The following is a 12,084-nucleotide window of genomic DNA, read 5'->3' as shown; positions in this document are numbered from 1 at the left end:
TTCCAAATGTCCCTTCCAGCATGAGCTCTGTCATCTCACTGCAGGTCAAATGTAGCCTGTCCTTGCCTCTCTTTCCCTAAGAAATTCATTAGGGAGCCACAGAAGAGCTGATAATTGGCTGTGAGGGACTTGCAGCAGATGTTAAATATTGTAGCACTGATAGTTTTGTACTCTGAGATCTGAAATGCTGGAAACCTCATTCATTACTGAGCAGTGGTTACTCTCATTTTCAGGGGCTGGCTAGAGGAATTCAGGAGATGAGTTGGCAAGTGAATATATGAGCTGATTAATAAAAATTCCACACCAGCCTGGAGGATGCTGAATTTAGAGCCAGTTCAGAATCTCAGTTGTTTATGCAATGATGCTTCAACACCAACCTGAAACTGCAAATCCAAGAGGGCTCCCCTGGGCTCCCTGAGCACTGATTTGGGTCGTGTTCCTCAAAAAGAGCTACAAGGCAGCAGCAAGTCAGGAACCACAGGGGGATGTGCAGGAGAGGGAGAGCAAAGCCAAAAACAGATAAAAGGAACAAGGTCTGGTTCCTTTTTTCTTTGTTTTAAGCCTTTTCCCCTTATTTTAAACCTTTCCCCTCATCTTAAGCCCTTTTTCCCTTGTTTTAAGGCTGTTGTAATTTGCCTGATCCCGTTGAGAGGAACAGTTCACGTGCTTTATTTCAGATAAGCAAAATTAACATTTTTTCTCCTGTAGGTTACAGTTGGAGCCCTGGTTGCTGAGAATTTTAAACTTTCTGTGCTGGCAGGCACTGAACCCCAAGAGAACACTGCATTGACCTCAGGCTGTGGAGAAGCTTCCAGAATGGAATGATAGCACTGGGATTGTGGGTGTGGAGTTTGGATAGAAGTGTGTGATATCACAGGGTGGAAAACTGAGTTTAGGGTTTAGAATACAGTAATTATATAAAGCAAGATGGAGGTTTTAGGGCCAAGGCTGTTCCTTCTTCTTCACTTTCGTCTCCATGAGTTTGGGTGGTTTTGTGCAATTGGAGAGAAAAATCCACATTGTGGGCCATGGGTGGTTGGCTGTTGGGTTAAAAGTAAAAATAATTTAAATGTCATTTCTTAATTAGACTGTTAATCCTTTAAAAGCCTTGTAGAGAGAGAGCTACATCTCCATTTTTAGTTTGTTAAAGAGCTATGAAACTCAAGGTTTGTGAGATTAGATAATAATATAGATACGATAATGTAATATAATATATGTTAATATATATCTAATTGTTTATATTATATATATTAAAAATTAGTATATATTTATAAATTATATATTTGCATATTACAATTATATTATTTCTATATCAGAATTATGTATTTCTATATTATATGTTTCTATTATAGATGATATAATATAATATAATATAATATAATATAATATAATGTAATATAATGTAATATAATATATATTGTTTATATTATATCTATTCTATATTAGTATATATTTATAAATTATATATTATATTTGTATATTACAATTATATTCTTTCTATATCAGAATTATATATTTCTATATTATATATCTCTATTATAGATATTATTATATATTATATCTATTATATATTATCTCTCTAATATATAGATAATATAATATAGATAAGAACTAACAAACATCTGAATCCAAACAGGAAATACTGTCTCACACATTAAAACCTTGGCACAAAAGAAGCAAAGTCCCCCTCAGGTTCCCACAACTTGGTTTGCCAACCTGTGCAGGCTGCAGGGACAGAGGGTTGTGTGCTGCCCAGCTGACAAGGAATACCGAAATTAATGAATTCAGGTTGTGTGCTGCCCAGCTGACAAGGAATACCGAAATTAATGAATTCAGGAAATCAAAGCTGGTTCTGGAGCTGGAGGGGAGCCCCAAACCCCCATTCCTGCAGCATCCTCTTCCTCACAGGTCGCTGCATCCCTGCCAGAGCACCCAGCGCCCGCTGCTGGGGCAGAGCCTGCCCTGGGCAAGGTCTGAGCTCCCTCCCCAGTCCCTCCCTCTGGGATTGTTTTTGCTCCCCAGGAAGGGCCTGGCCCATGCACGGCCATTAGCATCCCCAATTTTAGCAGCCCCATCTGTTTAATTGGGATTTCAGCAGAACAGGGAGCCTGGGGGCATGGAAGGCATCGCTCAGACATGAATTGCAAATGTTTTAAAGCTTCCCTCTCTCCCCTGGGTGAAACCTTCCCAGGGCTCTGGTGTTTGTGCTGCTCCCATTCCCGGCTGCTCTCCTGCACTTGGGTAAAGTTTCTTCCTGTGCAGAGAACATTTAATGGATGTATATGAGATCTGCTTCATGTGTGCCTTCTCTCTGTCACACAGCAGCATAACAAACATTTCTCAGGGCTACTGTAGGTATTTGTACATTTCAAAGGCTGTTTCAGACCATTTTCAGGACTTTCTGCATGAGCTGAGTGCTAAACTCATGGGATTCTCTTTGTTGAGAGCTGTCAAAAGTCTCTTAAGCACTAAAATCTCTTTACAAAAGATTTTGGAACAAAATCTTTTGGACCTTTACAAGGTGCAAAACCTATGCTACCTTCCAAAACCTTAAACATTTAGTAGGAGTTTCTCTGTGTTTTATGCTACTTAGAACTGTGTTTATGTCACTTTTACCTGTTTGTCAGTCCTGAATGCCACTTATATTTTGTAGGAATATCTCTGTGATTTATATTTCTAATAACTGTATTTATTATTGTCACTTTTACCTGTTTATCAGTCCTGAATGCCACTGATATTGCAATAGAGAAATTGGTGGGAGATGCTCCTGAAAATAAAAAGCAAAAAATAAAATGCAAACCTAATGCAGGATTGTGCTGGGAGGTTGGCTCTACACTCACCACTGTTCTCATATAAAAAAACCTTAACATTTTCTAAAAATCTTGCTAAATTATAGTTTCTTATAGCATTTTGCCAGTGGTTTGCTCTCACCTCTTTAACTCTGCAAACCCCTTCAAATGAAACCTTTTTCAGTTGTGTGTGATCACCAATGCAACCAGAGAGTTGCCTGATTTATAGAAAAAAAAGTATTATTATTATTATTATTATTATTATTATTATTATTATTAGTGCTAACTTGTCAAAAAAATTAACAAGTTGATCCCTACTTGATCTGTACACACAGTTTTTAGAAAATTAATTATTCTGGAAGAGGTAGATGAGAAAATATTGCTGTTTAATAAAATGTCACCTTACCAAGCCAGCTTTGAGGACCTGGGAATCCTTTTTCCTGATAAAGAAAAAAAGCATCTTGTCCTACTTTCCTAGAGATTAGCTTTTGTTTAATCTTCCAATCTTCTGGCATCCTGAACCACTGACTACTCTAATAACAACATACTACTTAATCCTTATGAAACATGTAGTGATAATGCCTAAGAAACAATTGCTGTTTTACTTTTAGCTGCCAGCTAAAAGCTTGAGCTAAACTTTCTGCTTTTATACAAAACAAAAAGAAATGTGAAGGACTTTTCCTTATTTTTACCCGGTAAATTCTCTAATTATATGATATATGATATGATATGATATGATATATAATAAATATATACTAAATTCTATATAATATATAAAATATATAAATATAGAGATAATAAAAATAAATAAAAATATATATTGATAAAATATAAATAAATTTTATATATATATAATTTATTTATATTTTATCAATTTTTTTTTTCCTGTATAGTTATTTCAGGCATCTTTATCATAGATGGCCAGCTCTTACTGGACACTTAGTTATTTTATATTCTCTTAGAGAAGACCAAAAGTCCACCCTTCCACATCATCATTAAGCAAGTAAGAAAAGAAAACCTGCTAATTTTAGGAGGTCTATATATAAAGGAGGTCTTTATCTATAGAGGTCTTTATATATAAAGTTCTGATCTCACTTCACATAAATCAACATTTGTTGTCCTTGGAATAAAATGGCTGTTTTGTAAAAATAAAAAAAAAATTGAAAAAGGTCTGCATAATTCCATTAATATTTTCTGATGATATGAGGAAATATGTTTTGAGAAAAGAAAGTTCAGAATAAATAATTCTGCCTCTTCTGCATGGCCTGGGAGCTGCTGTGAGCAGACACCATCCCCTCTATAGGTGACACACCCTGGGGAAAATCTGAGTAAGAGTCAGCCCAGGTCAGACTTCAATTCTGTCATTTCAGCAGAAATGTGAAACAAAAATCTACAGGCCAGGTTGAGGTGATGACCAAAATCACATTTGCTCTCACGTCCCTGACTTGAATTCTCCTTTGGTTTAGTGGTTAGATTTTTAATCTGGTTTAATTTCAGCCCATATTTATCTGCAGAGGAAAGGCTGAGGTCTAAAGATCAATTCATTCTGCTCCTTCTCCCTGCCCACATTTCAGGAGTCATTTGTTTGCCTTTCTCTCAGCTTGCACACATTGTATTTGCATTTGTAGGTGATGAAATACTTGACTGATTTTTAATACTGCTGTAATTTGGTCCACTTGTTCCCATCCATGAGAAGAGAGGTAATTTGCTTCACCAGGAGCTGCCAGGCAGGTTTTTAGCTGGAGCTTCCACTGTGGAGAGGCACCCCCCAATAACCAGGGGGATCTGCTGCTGTCAGGGTGAATCCATGTGAAGGAGGCTGGGCCAGAATTTTCTCTGCAAATTTTCTTCCTCTCAAAGGGAACTGTCGGATCTCAGGATCTCAGTCCTGAGGTGCCGAGCCACCGAGACCACCTTGGGGGGCTCGGGAGTCCTGGAATGTTGCCAAAGTGTCTGGTGGCTGGACTTTGATCCTACACAGGAGACGACACCTGTATGAGGACAGGAGGGTTTCACCGGGGTGAATGGTGAAGGGATTGGTTAATTAGAGGGTGAGACACAGGGTTTAGGATTTCTGTACAGGGGGGTTTAGAGAAGTAAGATGGAGGAATTGGGGCGTGTCCTGTCCTTCTTCTTACTCTTCTTCTCCTCCATCTTCTGTGGTGATGGTGGCACTTTTGGATTGGTCATTACTAAAAGTGCACTGGGCAATAAGAATAAATGGTATTGGGGAAAAATGATAAATATTGTACACGTAACAATGGGTATAAAGATAGGTGTCTGTACGGAGGGCGGCACAGTGTGCTCATGGCTGACTGCTGAGCAGACCTCTGTCGGGCTGAAAGAACATCTTTTAGATAAACAATTAATAAACATAAAAACTGAAAGAAGAACTGAAGCCTCTTCTCGTCCTTCGATACGCGGGCTGCCCCAAGGCCACCCCGGGCCTTTCCAGGCCCTTCAAACAGCCGAGAAAACCCGACAGGGAACAGTATAAAGTGTGTGACAAACCCTGACTCTTCTAAACAGGGGTAAAAAAGCCCTGAGTGTGCCTAGCACAGCATTCTGCTGCTGCACTGTGTCCTGGGACATTTCCTGGGCCATTTTTCCTCCCTGTGGAGATTATCTTCACATAAAGATAGAGGTTTGGATGGGTGCCAGCTGGAGCTTTTCCCTTTCCTTCTGTCTTTTGGTTCTCTTCACGGAGATCCTCAACCAGAGAAGAGACATCTCTGATTAACTAATTAATTAATCAGGCTTGGGGTGAGGACAGCCAGGATTATTATAAATTATTGAGGACAGTTTGGCCTTCCTGGGGAATTCTGACACTTGGGGTTGAGGGGTTGCTGTGCTGGCTGGCAGGAGGGCAAAAAATAAATCATTTTTTCTGTAGAGAATTCAAGCTGGAGGAAATGAGCTGGGTTTTCCCTCTCAATCTTTAAACTTAACCAGTTTCTCTTGTGTTATTTGTTGGCTGAGGGATTCATTCCTTCTGAGTGCTTCAAGAAATCATTGCATACAAGTTATCTCTGCCCTGAGACACAAAAAGGCTTTAATTAATTAGGCTTGAATGATCTGAATGGAGAGGAAAAGCAGGCCTGGGGTCCAGTGTGCTGAGAGCTGCCCAATATCTTATCTTGGTAGCTGAACTCAATCCCTGTCCCTTCCAATCCTATTTACAGCTTTTGTTTCAAGAAGAGCCCTGGGTTCTGAATGTGCCTGATGCCACCTGGGTGGGAGCCTGAGTAGGTGATGTGTTGGGGTAAATCATGCTTTGGGTGGTGAGTTTTACCCCTCAACTCTGGCATCCATCTGGGATTTAACCCATCCATTTGGGATTTAACCCCTCCACGTGCAGCTGAAGGCAAACACTGCAGGCAGCTGGTGTTCTGTGGGTGATATATGGAATAAACACACCTGGCTCTGAATTTAGCTCAGTTTGTTAGAGCATGGTGCTAAAAATGCCAAGAGTGTGGGTTTGATCCCCATTCACTTCAGAGCTGGACTCCTTGTAGGTCCCTTGTGATCCAAGTTTTAAACATTTTTTCTTTCTTCCCTTAACAGCAGGATCCATTCCTGCCCTCTGGGTAAACCTGAATAAAATTTAACATTAATTTGCAATCTTGCCTTCATGCTAAGCTACCCAAAGTCTTTTATTGTTCATTTCACAGCTCTCAGAGCCTCAGCACCTGTAAAATCTCAGCCTGGTGAAGGATGTCTCTAGTTAGGAATGAGTGCAATGCTCTGCTGAGCTTGGAAATGTGCTCAGGTTTCTGTGGCTTCTGCTGCTTTGTCATGCAAAGGAGCTCAGAGATTTGTTCTGGCTTCTGCTGGGGACCATGCAGAACAAAGCTCAGGTGAAAGGAGGTTACAGGAGGGGAAAAATGAACATAAAGGCACAACAAAGGCCTTGAAGTGATTCTGGAGTTGATGCCTGGTGAAGGCTGACCTTGAACAGAGACTAGATGGAGATAAAGAATAAAGTAGGGATTTATTCAGAGGACTTAAATGGATCCCTCTTGGGCAGCACAACCCAAAATGGTTACAAAATGGACAATTGGTCATGGGGTCTCACTTTTTTAACTTTTGGTCCATTTGCACCTTGCAGTTCATTGTCCCATTCCAGCTTTAGCCCAGGCAGTCCCACCCTGCTTGTTTTTCTCTCTCCAGCCCACGGGGTTTGTGCTCCTGGGCTGAGATTGGGATCATTTGTCCTTGGTGCCCAGCTGGAGCAGGAATTGTTTTGTCTCCCTACTAAAGCAGTACAGAATCTGAAAAATATCAAAGCTCAACCTGAGGCATCAGTGTAAACCTGAGCATTTGGATTACCAGAGGATTCCAGCTGGGGACTGAGGAGGAAAGCAGAAAAGCTCAAGTTGCATTTGTTGGAAATGTTGTTGGAAAGCAACATGTAATGATAGGACAAGGAGGAATGGCTTTAAACTAAGAGAGGGGAGATTGAGATTAGATTAAGGAATAAAATCTTCCCTGAGAGGGTCTGTAAGAGAGCTGGAACACAACCCCTGGAGAGTGAGCACATCATCCATCCATCCTTGTGTGCTTCACTTGCTTGGGGGGCTGGAGGAGTGGGAGAAAATCCTCAGCACTGCTGAGCTCCTGCTGGCTCAGCCCCAGAGCTCTGTTCCTGTGCTCACACTTTGTGGGGCACATTTGGAGCATCTGTGATAATTCCTCAGACTTTTCCTTCAACCTGAAAAAGTCTGGGATAGAGGGGGGCCAGGGTACAGAGGTTTCCAGATGTGCAGCTGCAGGGCAGGGAAAGGGAAAGAGAAAGGAAAAGGAAAGAAGGGAAAGGGAAGAAGGAAAAGGAAAAGGAAAAGGGGAAAAGGAAAAGGAAAAGGAAAAGGAAAAGGAAAAGGAAAAGGAAAAGGAAAAGGAAAAGGAAAAGGAAAAGGAAAATAATTATGTCAATTCTGTCTGTGTAAACCCATGAGCTAGAAATTGTTGTATTTTGTTGTTTCTTCTGAGCAAACCCACAGGTTCCATGAGGAAAATCCCCCATTAGTGCACATCCCCCTATACCTGCTTCCCTGCATGCAAACACAGGACCTTGGGAGAATTTCCTTGGATAGATTTTGGCAGAGTTATACCCTGTGCAGAGTGTTAGCTTTATAAGCTACTTGATTTACCCACCACATTTTACAAGAAGAAAGCTTCCCAAACTATTACAAGCTTGATTATTCAGCAGAAAATCAGTTATGAGGAATGAGTGCTGTACCTGCCTCGTTCAGCGTGCTGGTCCAGGGCTTTTTGGCTGTGTTTTCTTGCTCTCTGAATAAAACAGGAGGATCACATAAATATTGGCAGTCCTCAGTGGTGCTTTTTAGCCAGAGCTGAGCCAGCAAACAGCTCTGTCTGTGCCAATTTCTCTCTCAGACTGAATGTGCCCTTGAGGAGCAGGTTCAGCACCTCTTTGTAGTTATAAATGGAATATATCGTCTCATACACAGGGACACAACTTTTACCTAATGGTTTACAGGTTGGGATACTCTTTGCTGCTGGTGCACCCTTTTACTCTTTGTTGGAAACAGAACAAATCAAGAATTCCATGGGTTTTTTATTCCTCTTTCCCAGCAGAATCAACCATCCTGGAAATACCAGAAGACCTTGTGAAATTCCCTCCCTTTTGGAAATGGAGGTGTTTGAGATTGTTCTGTGTAATCATTAGATAGATGCAGTCAGTATGGTTTGTAAAATTACACTATAAGATAAAAATAGAATGCAAAGGCTTGAGGTTGTGTCTGGATTTGCAAATCTTGTGAGCAGCTTGCAGGACTCAGTGTCCAACAAAACTTGTTAGCCTGGAGAGTTGATCTTGGTGGTAAAAGAAAGGTTGGTCTTGATTCAGCTTCCTGATTGATGTTTTTTACATTTCAGAATCCTTCAGGGGAGGATGAGTGTGGGAATAAATCACCCAGACTCCATTTCCTTCATGGTGGAAAAAGCCCATTCTTTAGTCACAAAAAATGCCTTTTATCCAGTTTTACAGACCTGGTGTGTGACTCCAACTGGTCAGGAGCTTTCTTGCCAATCACTTTATTGGTCAGAAACAAATTGTTATTCTGGATTGATTGGTCACTCAAACTCTCAGTGTGTACCTGCAGGCAAAGTTGTTTATGAGAGATAGTTTTCATTTTTCTATCTCAGGTGTAAAACAAGTTTATACAGGTGTGAGTTGTTTTTTAGCCAGGAATAGATTGTTAATTGTTAATGAAATGCTCACACCAGGATTGCTTTCACATGGGAACCTGCACAGTGCCAGCTTGACAAGGCCAGACACTGATTTTAGGAGAGCAGGCCTGATTTTATGAAGCTTTTCATTCTGATTTTTCTATAACATTGCTGGAGCAGCTGAGGAAGCAGTGAACACACAGCAGCAATGTCAGGGTGCTCACAGCTCCTCCTACACTGGACTGAGCTGAACTGAACTTTGGATTTCAGGAGAAATCTACAGATTTACCCCACATCTGAGCTGCTCTTCTTCCTCTCTCTGCTGCCCCACACTGAGACAGAGCAGGCAGGGAGAAGCGTCTATCACAATCTGTGCTACTTGGATAAAATGAAGTATAGTCAAACATAAAATTTAACTGCCTTATCATAATATTTAGTTGCACTCTTTAGAGATCTCAGTGTGCTGGGTGATTGAAGCTCTGTAGAGTTTCAAAAAGCTGGAAGCACTTAGCACAGGAATTATCCCAGAACCTGCAAAAATGGGCCTTTAATTTGCTGTTATTTCAATAAATAGGATTAAAGCCCAGCAAATTTATCTACTGACATATTTTTGCTCTTTTGGGAGATAATTTGAAACTTATTTTTCTTCTATGTAGTGTTCTCTTCAATAACCTTGCCCTAAAGATTAATTTCTGTATATTTTCATTGTTGTATTGGGTTGGGTTTTTTTTTTAATCCCATTTGTGTAATAACACAGAGAAATGGACTCTTGTTACAGTTTTATTCAGAAATGCATCATTTCTGGAGTTTTAAATTCTGTTGGAACATTCCTCAAACTCTGAATCCCTTATGGGATAAATCTCTTTGACCTTCAGTTTTCCTCAGATATCTTTTTATCAGCATGAAATGAGTTTAATTTGTTTAAGCATGCATACTCACACCCTAATGAACTGATAGCGTTATCTTGATCAGTTCTGGAAATGACTGTTCTAAATCCTCATTCAAGGTATGAACCCTTAGATCTGGCTTGGAATTACAGATGAAGTGTTTGGTTTCACCCTCTCTTTCCTAAAAATATCCTCTAAAAATCATAGTAATTGTGCAGGAGGAATGTATCCACGAATCTTTGCTGAAGTGTGTAATAGTTTTTTCCTTTAATCATGAGCTCGTAGCTTTTTGTCTCTCAGAAGCTTTGAAATTTCCTGGACTTTGTTGTATTTGAGCTGAGCTGATTTTCTGTGAAATTCTCCTATAAAAGTCTCTCAGAGGTAGAAGAGCTCTGATTAATTTAGTGTGGAACAAGAGAGCTCAGAAATCTTTGGGACAGTCAGGTGAAAGTAAAACATCAGACCAATGAAAACACAAATGATTTGGAAAATCAGATCCTCCAGGCATAAATTTAGGATTGTTACATGCTTTGTTGCTCTGGTGAAGACAGTTCAAAATCAGGGATTTTGCAAATGAAACTTTAATCAGAATATTTTAGTGTCTATTTTCTTAAATGAGAGTGCAACACACTCAAAGGGCAGTACAAGAGCTGTTGGTTGAAGAACATAAAAGCACTTTCTGCATTTTATTAATATTCTTTATTCATGAGTGCAACCCAATTATCTTTAGCATTTCTCACACATTACCTTTAAGGGGATGAATTTTAATAAGAGATTTCTTCAACTTTGTGAGCAAAGGAACAATTCCTGTTGTGAAAAGAAGAGAAGCCATGGAACTGGGGAAGGATTTAATCTGAGTCCTGTCTGCCTTGGTGCAAAGTTAAACCAAAGGGTGGAACACCAGCAAATGCTCCTGCAGTTTGTGTGAAATAAACTGAAACATCCTTGGGTTCTCACAGAGGCTTCACTGCCCTCAAGTTCAGCATTAATTGCTCCTCATCTCCTTGAGCTTCAGGCAGCAGGAAAATTCTGTATTGGTCCGTTTGTTCTTACTGAGAACAGCCCTTGGAAGCTGATGGAATTATTTTGAAGAATCTGAAACAAAACCTGTTGGCTCATCTGGCTGGTTAATATCTGGCTGAACATTAGAACTGGAAAGAAAGAAAGACATTTTGGGAGACATTATGGCTTAATTATACGCATGTCTGGAGTTCTGTGCTAATATATTAAGTCCTAAATGACTTTTTTAAAACAAAATTTGCCAGGTATGAAGCAGTAGAGCTTTCCATTAAAATCTGAAGTGTTGTTTCAGGATGATTATGTTTTATTATTGATGGTATAACAGGCTGTAACTTTCAGAGGAGAAACACCTGAAGGGCCTTCTACAGCCCTTCCCTTTTGGATAAGTGCTTGATTTTTACAGCTGCTGTAGTTATGGCAGGAATGGAGTATGGAAATAATGAAATCTGAGTTGGATTTTTATCCCTCTTGCTGAATCTGCTGGAATAATCTGCTAAAATGCTCCTTAGTGCTGCTAATCCAGGCTTGGATTGTTGTGTGAGCTCATGGGACGCTGCTCTGGTTGCAGATTTTTCTTACAGTGCCCAAGCTTTGGGTCAGGCTCTTCCCCCCTCTGTGAGCATTTCCATGGAATAAGGGAACTACAGGAACATGAAACTTTGGGCAAAATTAGTTTTTTGAGAGCTGTCTTCTGTCAGAAGTGAAATGATAGAGACAGGAGCACAGGAGGAGGGGAAACACCTCGGTTATTTTCATCTTTTTCTTGTGAGCATCATTTAATCATCCGGGACAAACCAGAGTAACCCAGAGCATTAGGTTTCATCCCAATATTGCAAATTAAGAACTGCCCAGCAGATCTGCAGCCTGTTCCCCAGGGCTTTGCTGGGTGTTGTGCCATAGCTGGCACTCAGAGAAGGGGGAAAAGCCCCATTGCTACCAAAACAAAAAGTTCACAGGAAGGAATTCAACACTTTCAGTAAAATGGGCTGGAATATCTTCATTTTCCCATGCAGAAACTGGATTGCACTTAGGAAATATGGCTTTTATATCAGCCCTTTATCAGTTTTAACTTCAACACGTGGCTAATAATTTATTACTTGTAGAAGTAAAAACTGGGAATGTGCTGTACTTCTTCCTCTCCTTGACCTTTTAGGTTTTCATCATTATTTATAGGTTACTGCAATGTATTAAAATAA

This window comes from Zonotrichia leucophrys, chromosome 11, assembly GCF_028769735.1.
Source record: "Zonotrichia leucophrys gambelii isolate GWCS_2022_RI chromosome 11, RI_Zleu_2.0, whole genome shotgun sequence".
Classification (NCBI taxonomy): Eukaryota; Metazoa; Chordata; class Aves; order Passeriformes; family Passerellidae; genus Zonotrichia; species Zonotrichia leucophrys.
Note: the sequence above shows the minus strand (reverse complement) of the source record.